The sequence below is a fragment of the Cyphomyrmex costatus genome, unplaced genomic scaffold (genome assembly GCF_001594065.2).
Source record: "Cyphomyrmex costatus isolate MS0001 unplaced genomic scaffold, Ccosl1.0 scaffold36, whole genome shotgun sequence".
NCBI lineage: Eukaryota > Metazoa > Arthropoda > Insecta > Hymenoptera > Formicidae > Cyphomyrmex > Cyphomyrmex costatus.
Window position 1 is genome coordinate 3,178,095 of NW_017277774.1, and position 23,530 is coordinate 3,201,624.

General features: G+C 34.1%; 1 pseudogene; it reads left to right on the top strand.

The window, feature by feature from the left end:
- Window positions 1–629: 629 nt before the first annotated feature.
- The window catches only part of LOC108776443 (lachesin-like), a 27,729-nt pseudogene continuing 4,828 nt past the window's right edge, over window positions 630–23,530 (top strand).

Here is a 23,530-nt window from a genome sequence, read left to right on the forward strand (position 1 = left end):
CATTACGACATCCATCAATAGATAGCTCCTAAGCCTGTTGGGTCTGCAATTCAATGCCAACAAAGCCGCATTTACCGATTGTAGTATGCCTCACAATAACCGGCTATGCAGAAACATTTGAATGGCAACAATGTCCAACTATGTTGGTTTGTGGATAGGATAGTCAATTTCCATGTTACCACATTACTTGACCTATATCTTTTATTGAGTCAATATATAATTTTACTTGTCTTCCCCAATGTATTATATCTCATTGTTAGATTGATCAAGTTTTCGCAAATTTAATCCTTGTTTCTAAATTTTTAATATTTAGCAATTATATTTATTTATTAATTACTTTATATTTATTTATTTTTTTATTTTAATCCTTGTCTTTTCATAATAACTACCACACATATATTATCATTGTAATTAAGAGTCGTGAGAGACTCGAAGAGCTCTGCGTTCACAGAAGAGGGGAATGAGAAGTCAAATTTGTACGATGATAATAAAACGCGAATCAATTTTTACAGCATGAAAGATTTCCAGCGTCAGAAAGTTCTAATTGCCCCGTAGCGTAACGGATTACACGCATTTTCGCGGTGTCACATGACACCGGTCACCGGTCGGGAAAACAAAAGGCTGGAGTGATGGATGGGTTCCAGACGATTGAAGCGGCGTACCGGCTTTCTGTTTCAGGTGGCATGGCTGCGGGTGGACACGCAAACCATCCTGACGATAGCCAATCACGTGATAACGAAGAATCACAGAATCGGCGTTACGCACAGCGAGCACAAAACGTGGCTGCTACATATACGTGATGTCCGCGAGAGCGATCGAGGGAACTACATGTGTCAGATAAACACTGACCCGATGAAGAGTCAGATTGGTTATTTGGAGGTTGTAGGTTCGTCCATTGTGTCCCATGTGTCGAATTATTATCATGATAGAAATTCGGGGAATTTACGTTACAATGAGAGAAAGAGAGAATCTTCGTTTTTGCAAAATTTTACCTTTGTTTCGAAGGATGAGCTTGACTGTAGTAGGACACGGACGACTGGCAAAATCAAGTTCGCTTTTGGGCTTGGCCCGTGGCATCGCTTTTGAGGCCGTATACGCTATATATATATATATATACATATACATTGTAGTGCCTTTAAACTGCCAAACGATAGCGTATCGAAAATTGCTTCGCGGTATTTCGCGAAATGGAAGTTGGCGTTCCAGAATTTCTCGTCGTTGATTTTTTTCTCTCTTTCTTTTTTAACATTGCGCTCTCACGTATCATTTTTATATTTTTTTTTATGATTCCGAGGTTTTTCCCATTCTTGCATTATTTTTATAAAACAGCACAATACGTGAATCGCCCGAAATGTATGTAACAGCTCAAAATTTTCATCCGACAGTTCCACCGGATATTTTGGATTATCCTACGAGTACAGATATGGTGGTGAGAGAGGGCAGTAACGTTACACTGCGTTGTGAAGCAACAGGGTCACCAACGCCAAATATTACCTGGAGGCGGGAAGACGGCGAGTTGATTAATCTTGGAAACAATCAGGAAGGTAAACTACTTATACAAGTGTCTTATACATAAAAAAATTCTATTTATATACGTATGTTTGTGTGAATGTGTTTGTATATATATAAAATAGTTATGTATATAGTTAAGTGTATGTAATTAATTAATTTTTTTAAATAATATGATCAAGTACCATTTTTGTGGCATAAAAATTATTTTGTTCGAAAAGATAGCTTCAGTAAAAAAGTTTTATTTTTTATAAAGGTTTTTAACAAATTTTATTTTTCTTTTAGGTAGAATAAAACATTTATTGCAATTTTGTCAGATATTTTACATATTTTTTTGTAAAGTATTGGATAAATTTAATAGTATACAATAAAGAGTGTAATTTTATTAAATAAGTTACATATATTTTACAAAAATTGTAATAAAATAGACATTATAAAAATACTATTATTAAATTAAAATAAAATTGTCATTTATATAATTTTTGAAATAATTTATAATTTTTATTTTAATAATTTATAAATTATTATGTTGATTTTCTTTTAAATAAAATAGTTTTTATTTAAAAAAAAATTATATACATACATATATACATACTATACATGCATCGTTCTTTACTTCACGTAATTATATTATTTTTTTTTCTTTTAGCAGAGATTCAACTTATATTAAATTAAAATATAGTAATTTTTTGTAACAATAACTAGCTAACCGTTCAATTGCTTGCAATTTGTCGAATTCCTTGGTGTACGCGCGACAGACTATTTTCCATAATTGTCGCACGTGAAGCACGTCAGATGGCGAAAATGCTCGACCATCCGACATCGACGTACTTATTTTATTTGCATCGCTCATCTTGAAAATCGCTGTAGAAAAAGCGCCCAGCGTTCGTGCGCGCACAAACTGAAACACCAGATTCACTCAACGTGAGGACGACGACGATTTATCATTCCGCCTCTCGGACTTTATTCAGCCGACTACGTTGCGTGATGCAATTGCATTCGGATCTGCCGATGCGACCGTGTCGGTGACGTCAAAGTGAAATATGCGTTTCAGCTCTTATGCGTCTCGCACAATAACGCCAAGGAGAATCGGGCGTCCTCGTTCGCACCTGTTCGTACAACGGTGACTTTATTCTACGGGTACAATAACAATTTATCACCCTTTTGTCTTTCAAACTTATTGAGCCGTCCCGCCTCTCCATGCAGTTCCGTTAAATATTTGCTCTCCTTTGTGTGCATTTTATGCACCTGTCCCTACGCGGAGAGCCCACGATAATTTATAAGGACGGACGATGATTCTTTTACTCCGACACTTTTTTTACAGTTTGACCTTGTTCTTTGCAGAGATGAAAAAATGCCTGTTTTAACAACGTCATTTATTTTTAACTAACATTCAGTTTATTTAGAGCTTTCGTTACTAATATTAATCTCTCCTTACTTTAAATTTAACACGAGAAATTTTAATATACACTAGGAAAGTGGTAAAATGATGAAATTGATTTTATTAATTTATTAATATTATATATGAACGAGTATATTTTATTTACTATTCTAATTCTCTCTCTCTCTTTCTCTGGAGAAATACGATAAATAAAAGAAAATGGCTCTTATAATCATTATGGTTTTTTTTTTTTAAGTAAAAATTAGTCTCATTATTTATAATCATTGAATTATCCATTAATAACAGTTATTTATTATTCACGTTGCTCTTATGATTAAGCGATTTGTATATGATCGTCTCTTAATTTTTCATTCTGTATTCGGATCGTGTTAATGCTGTTTAAATACACCGCTACTCATATAATGATTTGCTTGACGTGGATACAATATCTATTTATCATTCCTATTGTTCCTCAAAATTTATTGAACCGTCGTTTTGCATAATGCCGTTTTGCTGACAACGAAAACATTTATTTCACTACGCGTGCAGTTTATTCGTGTGCTTCATTTAATATCATCTGCCAACCGTTTCAAATGTCCTACTGTAGAAATTTATTATGCCTTCGATTACGATTATATCATTTCCAATATGACATATTTATTATCAAAGTTTATAATATACACAGTTAGAAAGTTTGTGTTAAATTTAACACATTTTACGAGTTCCAAATTTTTACTCAAATTTTTTAACACGATATAAATAACATATGTTAGAAAGTAACACAAATATTACACAAATTTACAAAGTGTCTCAGGATTTACCGAATTGCGAAAATATAATCTATAAATAGAAATAAAAAAAAAAAATGTTTTATGAAGTTTGGCTAGAAATTCTTTATCAAAAGTTATAAATATTGAAACAGAATGTGAAATAAGAAACAACGGAATTTCTATTGTGTAGAATATAATAATGTATGTATATGTATATTTCATAGTATGTACATACACTACATACGAAAAGGTCCCGCGAACGGTGTTTATCTCATATATTCACATATTTATTATCTTAAAATGAATCTATATTATTTCGATGCGTCAATATGATATTTATTCCGTTCTGAAACAATAGTTACGCTCGAAAAGAATAAGTGTTAGATTTTCATCGTGACATGGTAATTATCAAAATACCGATGTTCGATCAAAATGCCATCAAAATATTTCGTTTTATTATATATTTATAACTTTGCAATACAACATTTTTAGAGCCAAATTTTAAATAATATATTTTTTTTTATTTCTACTTATGGAAAATATACTATCAGAGTTTGTCTGTTAAATCTTGAGATACTCTGTATGTACGAGTATAATATAAAAGAACATAAAGAATGTAACACTGATATTATATTTGTAAGCAAATTATGAGCATATTTCTTTAGTAAAATTAATATTTATGGTATGTTGAATTAATACATTTTATTCATTTATTCTGGAATTTATGTTAAAAAAATATTATCATATATATATTAATTGTTCACTTATTCATAAAAATTGTGTTATTTTAACACTAAGAAATGTTAGTTGTTAATTTAGTATCAAATATTTAAATTGCAGTTATATTATGTTAGATTAACATTCAGATATGTTATAAATTCAACATAAAAATTTGTAATAAAAGAACTGATATATGTATATATATATCTATTCGTCTGATTGATATATTTATTTTTACGGCACTCGTTCTTTAGATTCATGCTCGTCCGCAGTATCGTGATAATCTTTTCATTTGCATGCAATTTTTCTCTTCTTTAACTTTCTCGATTTTTTAGTCAATAAGTAGTAAGTTTTTCTTTCGCAAGTTTCTTTGGTCTTCTTGTTTAACTTACAAACATGTTCGGTTTCTTTTGCGACCATGAAAACTCCCTCTTGAACTTCTTCATCGTTCTCCAGGTTTATTTCCATTTCAATCTTTACTCTATGCTTGAACGTTTCCACCTCTTCTCATTTTTATTCCTTAAAGAATGGTCGACATTCTCTCTCGACTTTTCAAAGGTACTTCTAACGCGGACCTGCTCCTCTTTAATTCACAAATATGACTCCTTCTTTGCGCAACTTTTCTTATTTCTATTTTCTCTTTTCTATCTTTGTCCTTTCCTCCACTCCTTGCTCGCGTGCTCGACTTTTTTTAACGTTCAGCTACTGTTACTGCTGCTCCATACTTTAATTAACGAATTCTTCCTTTTCCCTTCCTTTCCCGCGTACTTTTCCTTCCTGCAGTCTCTACCTCGCGATTACCACGATTTCCCTCTTTTTTTCTACCGTCGAAAGTCTCTCCTTTTTTTTTTCTAGTCTTTTTCTCAGGCAATCGCGAACAGTCACGACAAAATCCACCCTTCTCTCGACGCGTGTCCCAACTTCTCGTATTCTGCCATCCTTTTTGAATCCACGAGCGCTTTCTATTCTGCCAGCAACCACTTTTTTCGTTCATGAGTAAACGCCCATACACTCCTTTCGTCGTCCCCGCACGCATTCTCTCTCCATCACAGACGTTCTGTTCTCGCTTGTATGTATGCGTGAACAAAATCCCAAATAAACCGGCAAACCTATTTGCCGGAAACTGTCCGCAAATACCAGGAGAAATAAAGTTTCACCGGTTGCGGGCTAGTGCGAAGTTTCGGAAACCTTTGTGCTCGTCGATCGCTGTAAGATACTTTTCAGTCTGTACTTTGCCAGCTTTTCCCGAACTTGGCTAAAGCTGTTTTCAAGTATCTGGTTGCACATGCACATCTTTATATAATTTATATACACGAAAAGAATGATTTTCAAAGTATCTAAAAATTTAGATGGATACAGATCTGAAAATAATATCGTTAGACTATCAAAATAATTACGTAGAAAACTTAAATGATGAACAATGCAATTAAAGTAAAAAGTTTTGACACTCTAGCAACCAGTTTGAGCGTGTATTTTACATAATTATTTTAATAGTTTAATAAAATTATTTTCAGGTCTGTATTTGTTAAATTAGAAACATCAGCAAAACCGCTCTTTCTGTGTACCGAGTTCCTAATAAATATTAGTAACTCGAGAAGCGGAAATTGTCACGAGAAAACATGCGGCTGTTCAGAATTGTGTTAGAACGGCTCATCACTATGTCGTGAATTATTACAAATTTAATCCGCATATGCATTCATTATAGCGAGTTCATAAATAGAGACTATTCTCTTGAATTATTATTAATTACCTAGATACAATCCATTCATACATAATGACTGTATAATCGATTTCATGTTGTCGAAGGTGACAATTTATATCTTCCGGTGTAATTCCGCAACTAAAGCGGCGCATGTACTGGAGATCGCGAAATATTCGGCTAATAGTAAATTGCGATCGTTTTAATTACTTCATTAATCGAAAAAGCCACGTTAGCTTAATTTCAAAATCTGGTACACGAGGAAGGCAAACGTAAAATCTATTTAAACGTAATTGGCATTATCGGCTCTTTTTTTCTCTCTGTGCTTTTTTTTTTGTCGCGACGACGTCGCGTCGTATAAATCGGCGCTCGCAACTAATTAACTAAAGAGCCCGCACAGCGCGCGGCGGCCCGACCGCTGCTTTACAGCTTATCTCGTATGCAGGTGATTTCAGGCCGAGTCAGCAGGCGTTTCAATAACATAAATCGCCTTGCACAGAGATTAAACGGCGAAGCCGACAAAGTCGTTCTTCAACGACTCGAAAATTCATTTTCCTCTGAAAATATCTCTTCAAAAGCTTTTTGATCTTACGTCGCAAAATAAATGTATATTTTACCCTGGAAATGAATTTTCTGATTTTCAGTATCATAGATGCTGTGCACGCATCTGAGAGAAAAATGTTTGGTATTTGTAACTTTATAGTGATGACTATATAATTCATAGTCGGTTTTGATATTCGTGATATATATTTTATAGTACTAACAGTAATTTATAACTTATTAATAATTGTAATTTATAGTCTTTTTCGATACCATATCTTCAATAGCAAAAAAAAGTCACAGTAATATCACAATAAAACTATGGTGACTTGATTGAGATAATAAATAAAATTATATTATTACTAACATTACTGTAGCAACGACCATAAAAATGGAGTTTTTTTTCTAACTATAATTTTATCATGCAATTGTAGTCACAAATACCGAACACTTTTCTTTCAGTATAGAACGAATCGTTTGGAACAGATGTGCAACTTTTTGCAAATTTAGTGCGACGGTTTATCTGGGCACATTTCGTGAGCCACACAGACACGGGAGTGTAGGAATATGAAAGTTAAGAATAACAAGCGAGTTCTAAGCCCCGGATGTTCAGTACAAGTAGCTGCATCCATAGCGGAGAGAAGCCGTATTCGGCTTATGCCTTAAAACTTAAGAAATGCAAGCGGACGAGTCGCAACGAGGAGGGCACGACGCGACGTCTCCCAGCAGTGGGATGCCTTAAGTTCTAAATTTTATGGCAGACGTTTTGTTCCTCACATGCTCGACTCTAATCTACATCCGTTAACTTCGCAGCTTACGAATCCTTCTGGTTCCCACAATGTCACGGTTTTTCACTGAAAGCAAGAACATTCTGACTATCGTGAATAAAAAGTACGGTATGTTTAATTAACAAAGCCCAGCTGCGCATTTTCTCGAACGGTCTTTCCCTCCTTTTCAAAAAAAGAATGATAAATTCATTGGTATGCGGTATTCGCGCGCGTTTAAGTAAAAAAAAAAGGTTTTTCATTAAATTGAATTTATTTCGAGATTATAGCAGCGTTGTTAAATTCAGCAATGGATTATAATTGTAGATAAAAGCCGATCGTACTTTAAAGCTTATCTGGAAAGAATTGTTTTACTAAAGTATCTAAAAATTTAATTACTCAGATGGAGAATTTGTGTTAAATTTTACACATTTTGGATGTTCCAAATGGATCACTCGAATTTTTGTGTTAATTTAATATAAGTTAGATATATTTCGGAAAATAATACAAATGTTATATAAAAATTAGCACAAAAATGCAGCACTAACATAATTTGTAAGCAGATAGAAACATTTTTCACCGTACATAAAGTTATTTGTAGAACGTTAAATTAATACGTATTTTATTCATTTTCACCTTAGAATTTACGTTTCAAAAAATACTAATACAATATTAATGCAGAAATTATTAAATGCTGAATATCGATTTAACACAATAAATATTCAAATAACATAATTATAATATATTACGTTTTAAGTTAAAACCCGGATATGTAAAAATTCAACACAAAGATTTTAATAAAGACCAGATTGAAAAATTTTGATATAAATTCAAAATCTTTTTTACTGTGTAAATACAGTTCTGAAAATAATTTTGTTGAATCAACAACAATTGTTAGAATAATTATGTAAGATGCTCAAGTTAGTTGTTATACAAAACTTTTGTTAGAATAATTATGTAAGATGTTCAAGTTGCTTGCTACACAAAACTTTATGATATTATTCATCTTGTTTAGGTGTCCAACATAATTACTTTGAATTCAACAAAATTAATTTCAGATCTGTATCTAGTTAAATTTTTAAATACTTCAGAAAAATCGTTCTATCTGTGTACATAATTTTAATTATGTTTGTACGGCAAATATATACATTTCACGATATCTAAAGAGAGCAATGCTCGAGCCGAGAGTTATTTGGCAGCACCGAGCACATTCATAATATTCGCAACTGAGTAAGATGTACATTAGCAAAAAGCATCTCGACAAATGTTTCGCGCAGGGTGCAAGATAGGTTTTGCGAATGGTGTGTAATGTTAACGGAGATTAGACCATGCGGTAAAAACGATAGCTCGGTGATTAGTATCGGTTACGCAATGCTGCGAAGCAACATACTCGACGTGTATTAATTCGAATCCCGATTGCAGAATTTTTTGCACAGGACTGATGAAAATTTCTTGCTGATGTGCTGAATTTGTATTCCATGTCGCTCAACACGATTTAGGCTCCAACTGTGTTTTCGAATGGAACAAATAAAATATATAGATTGTAAGAGAGGAGTTTAGAAGATCTTAATATTTAATTATTTTGTAATTGTAACATATTCTTGATTTTCCACACAACATTGTCAATATGATTATCTTTTACTCTACACTAAATCTACAATATCAAATATCTATTGTTTTAGTTACAAAAAAACAGATTCTTAAAGCTGAAATTTTATTTCTTTAAATGATATAATTGTAAAATTTTTTTAACATTGAAATATGGTACCAATAAAGTAACCCTATAAACTTTTGTTTTAATTCAATATATTAATTATTGATACTAATATTAATACTAATATCTATAAAAATGAAGTTTGTAACAGTAATTACTTTATCATGCAGTCAGAACTATCGAATACTTTTCTTTCAGTGTAGTAAAGTTTTACTCTAGTACTATTTTATATTAATTGGCGTTATTAATAAAGGCTGAATCCATTTCATGATTTAATGGCTTATCCCGTTTGTCGTAGTTGCCAGCATTGATGGACCGGTTTTCAATATCACGAAAGTGAACAGATTGCAGATGGGAGCGTACCTTTGCATCGCGTCTAACGGCGTACCGCCAACAGTCAGCAAGAGAATAATGCTCGTTGTACATTGTAAGTAGCTACTTCAAAAGTGTATTATATAATTTATTAAGTATTATTCAATTAAGTGTTATTATAATATATATATTAACGTTTTTATGTTAATAGTTACTCCAATGATTTGGATCCAGAACCAATTAGTGGGAGCACAAGAAGGCCAGCAAATGACGTTAGAATGCCACTCCGAAGCGTTTCCTAAGTCCATCAATTATTGGACGCGAGAGAACAACGTCATTATAGCAAACGGTACGTTTTGTAAATATTATAATACATTATTTATTAAAGACATAGTGGCCTATTCTGTAATTCTTAACGATCGTAATTGTAGTGTTACAGTCGTTAACTTATGGATTACATAATAGTCCTCGTAGATTCTGATTCAATATATATATAAATCAGTATTTTTTTTTTAGTTTTAAGATAGTTTGTATCGGCGTGTGTATATGTGTGCAAATTTGCGTAAATTTAAATTTTGTGTGTATAAATAAATTGAATTTGTATAACTTATGAAAAAATTTTGCGACGTTGCAAATAACATGAACGAGCAAAGTGTATTAAAAACATAGAAAAATTTCCAAGGTAAACATAGAAAAATTTGAATGTTATGTGAAATGGAAAAGAGATCAGAATCGATAGGAATTATTACAGCGATAACAATAATTAGAGAGCGCCCGCCAGCAATGACGACATTAATTCGTTCAATAACAACGCTAATTCTTCCAACATCAGCAATAATTGCAATGGCAGCAACAATAGCAACGAGTGTATAGGTCGCCACTTTCGCGCGAGCTGCATGCGCGCTCATGCCATAATTTAATGAATGGTAATCGAACTCCGTTCCGCCGACATACTTAACTATGCTTTACTGGCCGACAACGCATGGCCACGGCTCTGGTTTGCTCATCGAATCCATTTATGTCGGTACACCAGAAATTAAAGGCCGCTACCGAATGGATCGCCTCCTGACAAACCTATTTACTAGTAGCAAACTGAATTTTGTTTCCTAAAGCACGTATCACGCTGTATATGTTTCAGAAAAAAATACACGTTACCATCGCGTTATAATCAATCTTATGAGGAACAAAGCGCTATAGTTCTGAGTATTATTCAGAAGACAACAACAATTAATCGTACTGAAAGAAAAGTGGTATTTTTATTACTATAATTGCATGATAAAATAATTACGGTTAAGAATTCCACTTTTATATGCAGAAAAATGGTTTTATTGAAATATCTAACAATTTAGATAGATACAGATCCAAAAATAATTATGTAGAAAACATAAGCTAATTACTAGAATATCAAAGCTTTTTGCAGTATTACTTATTATGTTTAAGTGTCCTACATAATTATTTTGATATTTCCATAAAATTATTTTTAGATTTATATTTATCTGAATTTTTAGATACTCTTTTAACAAAACCGTTCTTTCCGTATAATTATTACAACTACAATATTAGAAATAACAATTTTATTTATTTTAGTTCGATATACCAAAAAAGATTGTAGTTCTACATACCTAATTATAATTATTTTCTTATTAAATTTATAATTACAAACACTTTTTTCTTAGTATGCGTTTTCCCGACATGACAATTAATTTGTATACATAGAACATCAAGCGCTACACAATCAACGGTCTTGTCTAATGCAGGAAGTGATATTTGCGGCAGCCGCAAATACGCAAACCACCTAGACGAGATGTGGCAAATCGAACCTGACGGTGAACGCGACGCGTCGAGTACGTCGGTGCGTTACCGAAAAGCGGCCCGCACATGTGCGCATAATTATTTTGGATAATTAGACACGACGCCGCGCCGAGATAGCATGCGTATGGAGTAATGCATCCCCTTCGAATCCATTAGTGCACGCGGCTCGACCGGCTTCGCTACCGTCGCCGCCACTGGGATTCCGCAACGTGAATGTGCGGGAGACGAGGGTAAGAACGGGCGACGTCGACGGCGTCCGTGCCGTCGCCGTCGCCGTAGCCGTGTCTGCAGCTGCTAATCGCGCAGCTAATTAGGTTAATTTTGGATCGCTTCTGCCGGCACACCTGCGGTACGACACCGGGCGAACGACGGCGTTTTGCTACCGGTGATCGATGGCCCGGAAACCGGTGCGATTTCCATTCGCGACGCCGGTGGAGATTAATCTTTGTTTGCCCAGCTCCGAGATTTTTATTTCACAGGCTGGTTTTCCGAGGTGAAATGGCACGGCCGCGCGCACCCCGTCGCGGCTGAATGGTTTCCGCTTATCTGCTACGGAATCTGGCCCTGAATAAACCACGTTAACAACGATGGCTGGTGACTTATGGGAATGTCACTTTTTACTGTGGAGTGACAATGCACGATAAATGCTACCGAACGTTAAACGCGACAATGTGCACAAAGTTCGCACTAACTACATTCCTCGAGAGACCGCGTTAAGCTTCAACGATTACATTTTATTGAATATACACACAATTCACATTTTATAATTATTTAATTATACGAAGTAAATTTTTCCAATAATTGAATATGCAGTGATTGAAGAGTCAACAACATACATATTTGTAATTAATTAAGATATTTGTCAATAATTGCAAGAAATGCAGATTAAAAAGAAGGAATTAAATATTTTGTATCAAAATTGTTCATTTCAATCTTATTTTTGCTCGCACTGAACATGATGTCGTTGACAGAATTAGACTTGATTTTGAGTAAAATAAGATGAAATAGTGTTTTTAACTAATATTTTTAACACTTTTTACAGAAAAACAAAAACTTGTTTTTAAATAAAGTTCACGGCATTTAAAAATACAAATTAAGAACTTTTAAATGAATTTTAGTTAATGATCGCGTACGACTTATTTACATTAAGCTCAAATTTTTAACTTTTTACATAATTACGCATTCAACAAAAATATTTTTTCTCTTCAAACAGTATTTTTCTCTTTGTACAGTACATATTTCAAAGATTTTTTCGCGCTGAACACGATGCCATCAGAATTTACATAGCACATCAGAATTTTAAGGATAAATTAGGATGATTTTTGGCCTATTTCACTTGAATTTATTTAAAATCCCATGTTACGTAAATTTCTGTCAACGGTATTCAGCGTGAAAAAATTTTTTGCGGTATGTACATACTGCAATATGATACTATGATGCTTGTAGAGAATGAGCATCGTGTAATGTAGAACTGATCATATCCTTTTATTAATTTAATCATTGGGACTTTTAGATACTTTAATTTATTGTGTCAACATTAGCTGCAATTTAATATTGCGGGAAAGTTTGCTCAGACATCGCGAAGCACTGTGCAATCTTACCATATAAGCTCTACAATGGGAGTAAGATTGTACAGTAAGTCATAAACTTGAGAAATTGATCAATCATAATCGATTATTCTCTTCACATTTTACTGTGATTGGTCATTTTCTCTTGCGACTTAAAATTTGAACTTGAATTTTACATCTTAAAATCTTATTGCAGACACCGCTTAATTCTTATTGTGTAGATGGCCTTTTAAAAAACACTCGAAAATATTGTATCGGTATTTTTGCGTGGTTCAACATTTGACTTTCAAACAAAGTGGAACAAAAATCTCGTAAAATCAAAGGCGATTGCTTCGCGGCTTATCTGCCGGTCCCACACCCGGATGGAAAGCACACGAATTACGAATGGGTTAACTGTCAAGTTATCTCGCATTATATTCCCGGCGTCAACCGCATATACCCCCCGGTGTTTCGCCGTAACGGTTACGACATGCTTTACGATTTAACATTTCCGCGGATACGCGTTGGTCGCTAATGCGAATTCAGCGCGCGTGACTCACGCACGATCAGATATTGGGCTGCGCGCAACGACGCGGTGGGCCCCGACCGTCATCTGCGTGCACCGATTTTCGCATCGAATCGGCCATTCATCGGTAACGTGGCACGTGGTGAATAGCATACACTGGACCCGATTCCCAAATCGATTCAAATATTCGCTTGGCGAGGAAATTGTTATTCGCTTTGCGATTTCTCTTTTTTTTTTTTTTTGTGAAAAAAGTTGGCAATAGGGCTATTACGCGTTACGCAGATATCTCTCTGTTAAACGATGCGATAACGATACATACGTATATCTACATACTTTTGTTTGGAGGTAAAAACATGTGCGGGTGAATTTTAATGCAATTTGAAACGAACTGACCTCCAGTTCGCGTTTGACTGTAAAACGCGATTCACATTGGAGGGGGTGAGTACGTCGGGGAAAAGCGTGTTGCGATTATGGGAAAATCGCGATTTGGGATTACAATGTGCCACGTGCGAATTCGGACTGGAGCATTCAAATTTCCGACAGAGCGCAAAAGTTTTACTGATGTTGTTGAAAAAAAATCCTTTTTTCCTTGCCAGTAGAACGTCACACGCTTATAAAGCTTTGCGGGAATATCCGGCGCCGAGAAATTCATGAATTTTCCTATACGGGACTTCGAAAATTCTAAGTTTCGTCGAGCATTTCCAGTCACGCAGTTCAATCGACAGAAACGCTTACGTATAGATACCGTTCTCGTGAGAAGGCAACTCGTAAAGCGACGGAAAGTACAATTCTATTATGCTGCTATATAGATGGAATCGTGTGATGGAAATAGCCGTCTCATAATATCGTTCATAGCATGGCAATTCGGAGATATATGAAAGACCTGGAAGTCTAATATTTATAATATATAAATATATATATATATATATATTTATTTATATATTATATATTATAAAGAAACGAAAGATTCAATATATTATTTATTGACAGTTGGCGATCATTAATTAAAAATGTGAAATAAACTCACACTTGTATGTATTTTGACACGTCTTCATTATTTTACTTATTCTTTTATAATGTAATGAAAAATTATATTATAAAATGTTCTAAAGAATATATGTTTTACAAAATTTTTTTATAACTGAAGCCTTATAAGTATTAAATACTTTTTTCCTCAAAGTATATCCTAACTTTACAATATATGATCTAATATAAAAAATTGTGCATTATAATTTATAACACAATTTCATTATTTTACTCATTGTTTTATAATAAAATGAAAAATAATATAAAATATTTTTAATTTTTATAGAATACATTTTTTTATAAAACTTTTTACAAAAAAATACTAAAAAATATTAAATATTATTTTTATCAAAAGATATTTATGGCTACTTTTACAGATTTAATCACTTAAAAAATATGTATGTGAATATATATATATATATTATACATAATATGTCATAATAATTAAAGAATGATTTGGTTTCTCATTAAAGAGGATTATGTTGCCACCGTTGCCAGTGCGGCATATTTTAGAGAATGAAACAACCAAAATTATTGTTATAAATTTAAAGCTGTTCGAAAGATATTTGGAGGGTGATGGAGAATTCAGGATCGCTAGTATCGTTGACAATAGGATTACGCCGTAAATCAGTGCATTTGGAAAACATAATCTGTCAGTGGATAAACACGTGTTACGCGTGCGTCGACACACCGATTCATTTTCGGCATAGAGTTCCCGACGGTTGGCAATTACGCGATATTTAACGTTTCTCGTTCGCCGACGCCGGGTTTGTGTACATCAAATTAGAACCGTCGGCGTTAAACTCATTACAGGGGCTTTGCATTTTTTTTATGTTCGTGGCCGAACTGTGTGCGTCCGTTCTGCTTTTAAAGGAACGCATTCTCGCGACTTGTCTCGCCACGCGACAGTTCCGAGTATAATTTCTCTTCCGGAGAGAGAGAGAGAGAGAGAGAGAGAGAGAGAGAGAGAGAGATTTCATTTTCAACGTTAATTACATTTTGGACAGTTAATGAATTAAAATTAAAAACCTTGACAAAAGAATATCCTTTTCGCATTGTAGAATTTTAATAAGAAACTCTTAACGGAAGATTTGCATTGTATTTTTGTGAATAAATCTTACGTATGTGCAAATATGAGCGAATTTTACGTGTTATTATACCAGTTGTACTGTGACTAGATTTGATTGACTTGCAAGGAAGAATCGGCAATTAAAACACTTCTAAAAATCTTTTCTGTTTTGGTTGATAAATAGTTCTTTAAGAGCGAAAATACTCTGTTAAAAAAATGTAATTTTTTATATTTTTGTTAATAATTCAGAAACTATATGACATAAAAAAATATTTAATACAAAAGTTTATGGATTTTTATGGTTACATTACTCTATACAATTTGATAAGAATTTAAAAAATCTATTTTTAAATGTCTTTTTATCCTTACTTTAATTTAAGAAATTAATTTTTAATATCCAAAATAATTTAAAAAAATATTTTTGAATACCTTATTATATTTTTGTAGGAGAAAATATAATAGAAAACTAGATTTTTGGCAATTATATTTTTGTATTTAATGTTTTTTGATATTTTTTTCTTTTAATTTTTGAAGTATTAATAGACATATGAAGTGTGTGTTAGACTGTCTTTGAAGGGATGTTTTCACTCTTAGAATTAATTGAAACAGAAATGTTTTTTTATATGATTACATATATGTATCTCTTTTTGCAAAGTTTCAAATTAAAAAAATTTTTTAAACTGTTTTTTTCCTTATTAATTCATTTTTATCCTAACAAAGCGCGCATGTTTTCATACATCCCCGCGTTAATTTACGCCTGAAAGAATAATGAATTCTATTTCCAATAAAATAGCTTATGTTTGTTAAACAAATCTTTTTTTAAATTCGTTTATTTTATTGATTCGATATTGAAGTTATTTTACAATGAAATTGTCTCTTTTTTTTATAGTTTCATATGCATCAAACGTAAAAGCTGAATTGCTTTCGTAAAAGTCCGTGAAGTATCGCGTGATCGATGACACGGACACGTGATCGCGGAAACGACGGCGCTAGGCGAAATTAAGCGTGAGCGATCGCCGCAGATGGAAATTACGTCGGCAGTTTGAGTTTCCAAGTCAGCGTGATTCATGCCCACATATGTTGGCGGTCCCGCGCGCCGACGACGACGTGTGGAGATACGAGTAACACAAAATATCGGTCCCACCGTCGACTTTTGGGGTTTAAAAGCAGTTTTATCCTCAGCAAAATCCATTCGTGGGCCCCTTCCTGTCCCCCTTCCGAGCCAGCACCGCCGCGCCGCCCCCGTGGGTAATGCTCGGCACCGTAGTTCAACGTCGTTAAACTTTTTCATCTGCTTTTCAAACTCAAAGCCGGCCGAAAGTTTTTCTTCCGCTTGTGGGGCTCGAATGGTGCCACTACATAAATGCATTCTACCCTTCCGCCGTCCTTATTCCACCTGCTGGCCTGCCTGACGCGGCTCCTGGCGCGTTCTCCTCGATCCTCATCCTTTTCTCCACACATTTCTCTTTCTCTATCTCGGAAAGACGTAAGTTTTCCTCCCCCGGCTGGGAAAATACTTCGCTTCTACCTTGCCGCGGGTCATTACACCTATAGATTTCACTCTCTCTCGAATGCGCCACCACCTCGAATTGTTAATCAAAACTTCTTTTCGCGTTCGCGTGTCCCGCCCCGACCCGCCTCGGCTTTTGCCGCGCCACTTTTCATCCACCGAGAAGAATCGAAACGTTAATGCCATTCTGCAACTTACCAAGTACTATTGGTCGGTTATTTTACGGTTGCTCTTGTATCCTTATACTATAATTCCATGCTTAGACGGAAAATTTCTTTAACATGGATGGTACATTCTCAGAAATGCGGGAATAATTAAGATTTAATTAAAGAACCGCACAAAGTTTCAGTAGACTCCTTTACAATTATAATTATTGTACCTCGGATTAGTTATGTGATCCCTCATAATTCTCCAGTTTCACCTTACTTTTCCTTTCACAAATAATGAGTATTTGGCGTGTTCAGCTACCATATCGTTTTTAGTCGGTCCTTTCTCAGTGCTCTTTTTGAAGAGATGCAATTCCATTCTTAGAAATGGAAAATATAATTTGGTTCGTGTAGACATATATACTTCATAAATTTAATAAGTAGGTTATCAAATAATTGCTTAAACGTTACTGATATACATAAATACAAAAAATATATATACAATTATTAATTACCAAAAAATGCTGTAAAATAAGGTATATTATTCGATGTATTGTATTCTTTTAATATATAAGGCGTGAAATGAACATTGAGAGGAAATTGCTTGTGATTATTATTGCTTTTACTAACTATACCTAATATAATATCAGTAATAATAATTATACTTATAATTCTATTAAAAAAATATAGCTAGTACTGAAAATTATGTATAATTTATAATGCACAATTAAATGTAAATTATATTGTAATTGCAATAACTTTTTCTTTCATTATCAATATATTACGTACATATATATAAACGTATATGTTTTTTGAAATTAAAAAAAATTAATTTATCTTTGAACTGAGTCGATTTACAAAAAACACAAATAACGAGATGAGAAACAAAGCGTTTGGAACAATTTAAACGGACGCAACGTATTGGGCCAAACTGACGCGCGAATATGGAGCGGAGGGCAGCGTGCACCCACGCGAGAAACCCTAATGCTAGTTTTTCTGGTTGACAGAGCACGAAGCACGGTGGACCGTGAAGGCGTACCGGAAGCACGGGATATCGGCAAATACATTTTGGAATATCGTTATATTATATTCCATCCGGCTGAACGACGGATCGAAAACATGCGCATGTTCGCTACTTTCAATTTTCTACGATAATACGCATCATCGGTATAATAACGATATAAACGATGATAATGCGAATGCGAGCAGCGTATCGTCAGCTGAATCGAGCATAATCGCGCTTCTATAACATCTGCACGCTCTAAAAATTAATAATTTGCGCGTCGACGCACGCACGCGGATGCAATACGTAACTGTGATAGCGCGGGTAATGTAATTAAGCTTTAAACGAGCTTGCCTAAAATGACGAGTCATATTTTAATGAAGCAATGTCTTGCGGCGATGTAGATACCGCACCATGTTGGATGTAGAACTGACGCCCGGCTTGCGGGCTAAGTACAGTGTGTATGCATGAGCGATATATCCCCGTCGCATCAGCCCCAGATTTCTCCGTGTAGAACGGTTTCAACGTGTTCCAGTTTCAACGGAACCAGCTTTCACCGTAGATTAAAACTAATTCCATAATTCTAGCGCGAACAAAGAAGGCGCGGAGCATCTTTTATCTCGCTTGATATTTATTAAGCTCCCGCAGTCAAGTTTGCAATCTGAAACTCTGCAACATTTTGCCCGTTTAACACTTCTCTTTTGCGCGGGAAAAAATATATTGTATGTTAATTTTACAAGTAAACGAGGGTCTACTGAAAAATAAGTCTGGTAATATAGCTATCAAATGTATTTTGTTTGCCATACTAATGTAATCATCTAGTAAATATTATTAAATATAGCAGTAGTAATAATTAGAAAAAGAAGGAGATAAGATAATAATTAGAAGTTAGTTACTTTAGTCGAACATAAAGATTGAAATTATTTCACTCAATATTTGGTAACTATTAAATACTATAGATTTTTTTTCAGTCATGAGCAGTCGAATGTGATTGATTAGATTCGGGATTAGAAACTAACATGGTACTTTTTTTTAAGATAAAGTTTCCAACTTTGGTTGGATTTGAAGGTAAGAATCAATCACATTCGATTACACAAAACTTACGGCAATATTGCTGCAACGTTTACAATGTTACTAATATTGCTAAAATGTTGCAATGTTGTTGCAATATTGCTAGAACAATCTGTGTTGTGTCAGTTAGGCTTTTAGTGAGTGGTTGAATATATCCAGTGTACCTACGATGTTTGTCAAATTGCAGGGGAGAAATACGAGCCATCCTTCTCGGACAATGTGTACAAAGTGCACATGAAGCTCATGATACGCTCAGTCGCAATGTCCGATTACGGCAGTTACAAATGCATATCTAAGAACTCTCTCGGCGAAACGGACGGCAGTATCAAGCTCTATCGTGAGTATTTCTGTCATTTAAAACTCTTATTTAGTCAATGGAGGACATCGTATAATGGCGAATCTGAAACGCGTTCATATTTTTGTTCGCATTACAGTCGTCATTTGCATAGATTTGCAAATTAACGAACGATTCTGTCCGTTTTAATCCAAATTAAAACTTGCCACTCAATACGTCCGACGTATAAATTATCATTCTCGAGCGTGTTTTAACGGTTACGATTCAACCAGTCGATAATATTTATTCTTCAAACATTTTGATGAATTGTATATTTCAATCCGCGCGTTATTACACTGAAAGAAAAAATGAAAAGTTTGAAGAAAAATGTTCCAGTAAAATTTCTACCCGCGGACGATGATTGAAATCGAGATTTTTTCACTGAAGAGATTATTAATTGCTGTTGGTTGCAATTTTCATAATTTAAGTATGATTAATAGTCACTTCAGTACCAATCACCTATTTTTTCATTTTACTAACATTATGTCAGTAATAACTGTAAAAATGGACCTTCTAACCATAATTATTTTATCATGGAATTAAAAAGTTTTTTGCATAAATTTAACACAAGTCTAAAAAGTTAAATTTTCGGAAAACAAAAAATTTCTCATCTTTAAATCGTTCTTTATATAAATATGATAATTTTTCTCCGGACATATAATAGGTATAAGAACAAAGTTTTAATTAATATTTTGAGGATCTATTTAAAAAAAAAATAAAGTGAAAAACTTCTAGATTTATATGGTTCTAACGAAAATTTTTTATATTTGTCATATAATACTTTACGTTTACCTTTCATTATAACATTAATAATGATAAACGTAAACTAAGAAGTATATTACTTATAATATATTTTTAATTTTTTTATTTACAAAAATTTTCAGTTTGCTTTTTACAAGAATATCTTTACAGTTGTTTGATGAACTTTTACATTTCTTGTTTTATATTTGATTCTTGCTAAAACAAAATTATTTATGATGTGACGTTATTTAATAGAAAACAATTTGAAGGCTAACTCAGATTTTTTAACCAGATCTTTTTTTAATGAATTTATTTGGTTTGTGTAGGAAATCTCTCTTGTTATAGTTATATATAGTTTAAAGCTAAACATTTTCTCTCAGTGTATTTTTATTTATACGCATGATTAATTTGCTCGTTACTTCTTCCGCCCACTTTTCTCGAGATCTTATAGACTGCATTCAACCGATCAGAATTATCTGCATTCTGCGAAAGATTTGACGATCATGTCAACCCACGTGCGATCGTATTATGTTATCAAATTGATCGCATAATTTGCGCGAGGGCGATCAAAAGGTGATTCAACCAAGTTACGGCAGTAATATTATATTAACGTGATATATGATTTATCGTGAACGTATATCTCGACCGCGGAGAGAGCCAATATCGATTCGCGCCGGTTTTCGAACATTTGTCAAGCGGTCGTCGCTTATCGGTCGAGCGGTCGTCGCACTTTCTTTCGTTTCTTCGCGACCCCCGGGCCCTGACGCGTTATCAGAAATCGTTAGTCGCGCGATGAAGAACCTATCCAGCGGATGAGAAATTAAGTATCCGACTAGGAGCGAATCAGACGACGCGATAAAACGCGATGGTTCTTTTATGAAGACAACGAGCGAGATATATCGCGAAATGGCTTAAGTCGAGGGGTTTGAAAAGTGAGTGTCAATCGCGACTCCCGCCGATAACTCGAATCTTTCCGGAAACGACGAGAGAACGGAGAGGAAAAACGTTCGACCGGATGCATACGGTGTGCAGAATGGAGAAGTCGCGGGGGAAGCATCAAAGTCGACGTGTTTTATCGTCGACGCACGTGTGCGACAGTGTCCGCGAAGCAGTGTGATAACGACACTCGCCGTAATGCATAAGTCGGAGGAAACGAGATTTTAAGGATGTTTTGACTGCATAATATCAGCTAAAGAATGTCACAGTCAGAAAGTCAACTAAAAAAGCCACAATATCACATAATATTTGACAAAAATTTTTGTGTTACAAAAATATATTAAAAACTAACTATAAAAAATAAAACAATAAGTAATTTGACTTACAATATAGCTTTATGCAATAATATGTAATATGTTGTTAATAATAGTGATTTTAATTGATAAAATAAACCTCTTGTGATCGTTTACGTAACAAAATCAGATGATTGCAGGAAAAAAAAAATTTGTTCCTGCAATCGAATACGATTTGATCGCGTAACGAAGCGTCGACCGGAAGTGCACTTTCAGCACGCTTCCGCATGGCTGGGACGGTTTTCCGAGCGAGCGCGAGCGGAGAAATCTCGGATATCAATCATCATCTGCGGATAGACAGTTCACCAAAGCATTTTCTCTCAAACTTTTCATTGATTCGGTATCAAAGGCAAGCTCATCCTGCTCGTGCGATAAGGAGCATCGCGCCATGAAAGTCAGCCGTGTCTGTCTCCCCCTGTAAATCCGTATTTCCGGAGGAAAACTGTGCAAGCCCGGTGAATCACCGATAACCGCGAGCGCGTCGATCTGCGTTCCCCCTTTGGCTCTCATCCCCTCTATTGCTAGCTGCAAAAAGAAGCCCTTTCTATCTATCGATCAGTAATTGTAGGTTTTCGCCTTGGCGCGCCCGCAGATTGAACTTCCCAGCTTTGTGCTTTACCGCGACCACCGAATCGACGGATTACTGCTAAGCCGCTTAAATAAGCGTTCGATTGTGTCGACGATTTAATGCGCATTAGCATTTTAAACCGGCCTTTCAATCCATGCCGAAAGTTGCTACAATAGCCACGAAGCATTCGCGAGTGCTGCTAGTTTTAATTGCTTAACTTTATCCAGACGGAGACGGGGGAAAATGTTTTTTTCGTTAACGCGATTGTTATTCGCTTTTAAATAAGATATTTGAAAAGAGCGTAGAGTAAAATGGTCTTTATTATTGTGATTGTTTAAAGTTTTCGTTATCCATTAGCGTTAATTATTTTGCATTGAACGATATTAAAGTAGCAGCTTAAAATTTATCTGCAAATATCAGCGCGTTCAATCGAATATTTGCACTGCAGGAATGTAATAACGTAACACGCGGCGAGATATTGTCCCATGCACTTCTGTCCTATTTTATTTAACAGTAAATCCCGTGGACTGTACATAGTCTATAACGATTTTTTACATTGATTCATTTCCTCGTTTGCGATATTTAATTTTTATATGTAGAAAATTTATGAACGCGGCGCGTACGTTTCTCTGTTAGTACAGTTTTATTCGAGGTAGATTTATATTGAATTGAAAAGGTTATTAATGTACATTGCGTATTTTGGCAGATATACCAACGCCTACCACGGAACCAACGACGACCAGTACACTGCCCGTTCCTACTACCGTGGATCTAGGTAAACATTAAGTATAATTCAGAATAAAATAAATTAAATAAGGCTTAGTATTGCAATATAAAAAAAAACAATATAAAAAAGGACGGTCATGATAATAAATAGTTAAAGCTAAGATAATAAAAAATTAAAGAGATGATAAAAGTAATAGCAAATAAATCTCTAAATTAAAAAATTCTTTATTAATTTAAAAAGGCAAATGTACATTTTGACTATATGTAGTCTCCATTAGTAAAGTACATAATAATTAAAAATAATAGAGGTATTAATATAGCAAAGTTAAATTGAAGGAGCTTTAACATTAAGTAATTCAATATTAACAGGTTCCGTACCGCGGAACCGATAATATCACTCTGTATTTTCTGGCCACATATATAATATATACTTTATTTCAAATACTGTAATAATATATGTAACGGATTTTTGTGAGGGGAATATGTACACTTGGTGCTTTTTTTCCTTTTTTTAAAAAGGTAATTTTGTTGAAATTATATAATAATAATTTTTTATATCATATAATAATATCATATAATAATCAAATATCACGCATTTTGTAATGTTAAATATCTCTTATAAATCTATATATATTATATATATATATTATATACATGTTATATGTATACATATGTTATTCTTATAATATTCTTTTTAAAGACGTATTTTTGAGATAATTTTATGATGAAAATTTTAATATAAAAATGTCGAGG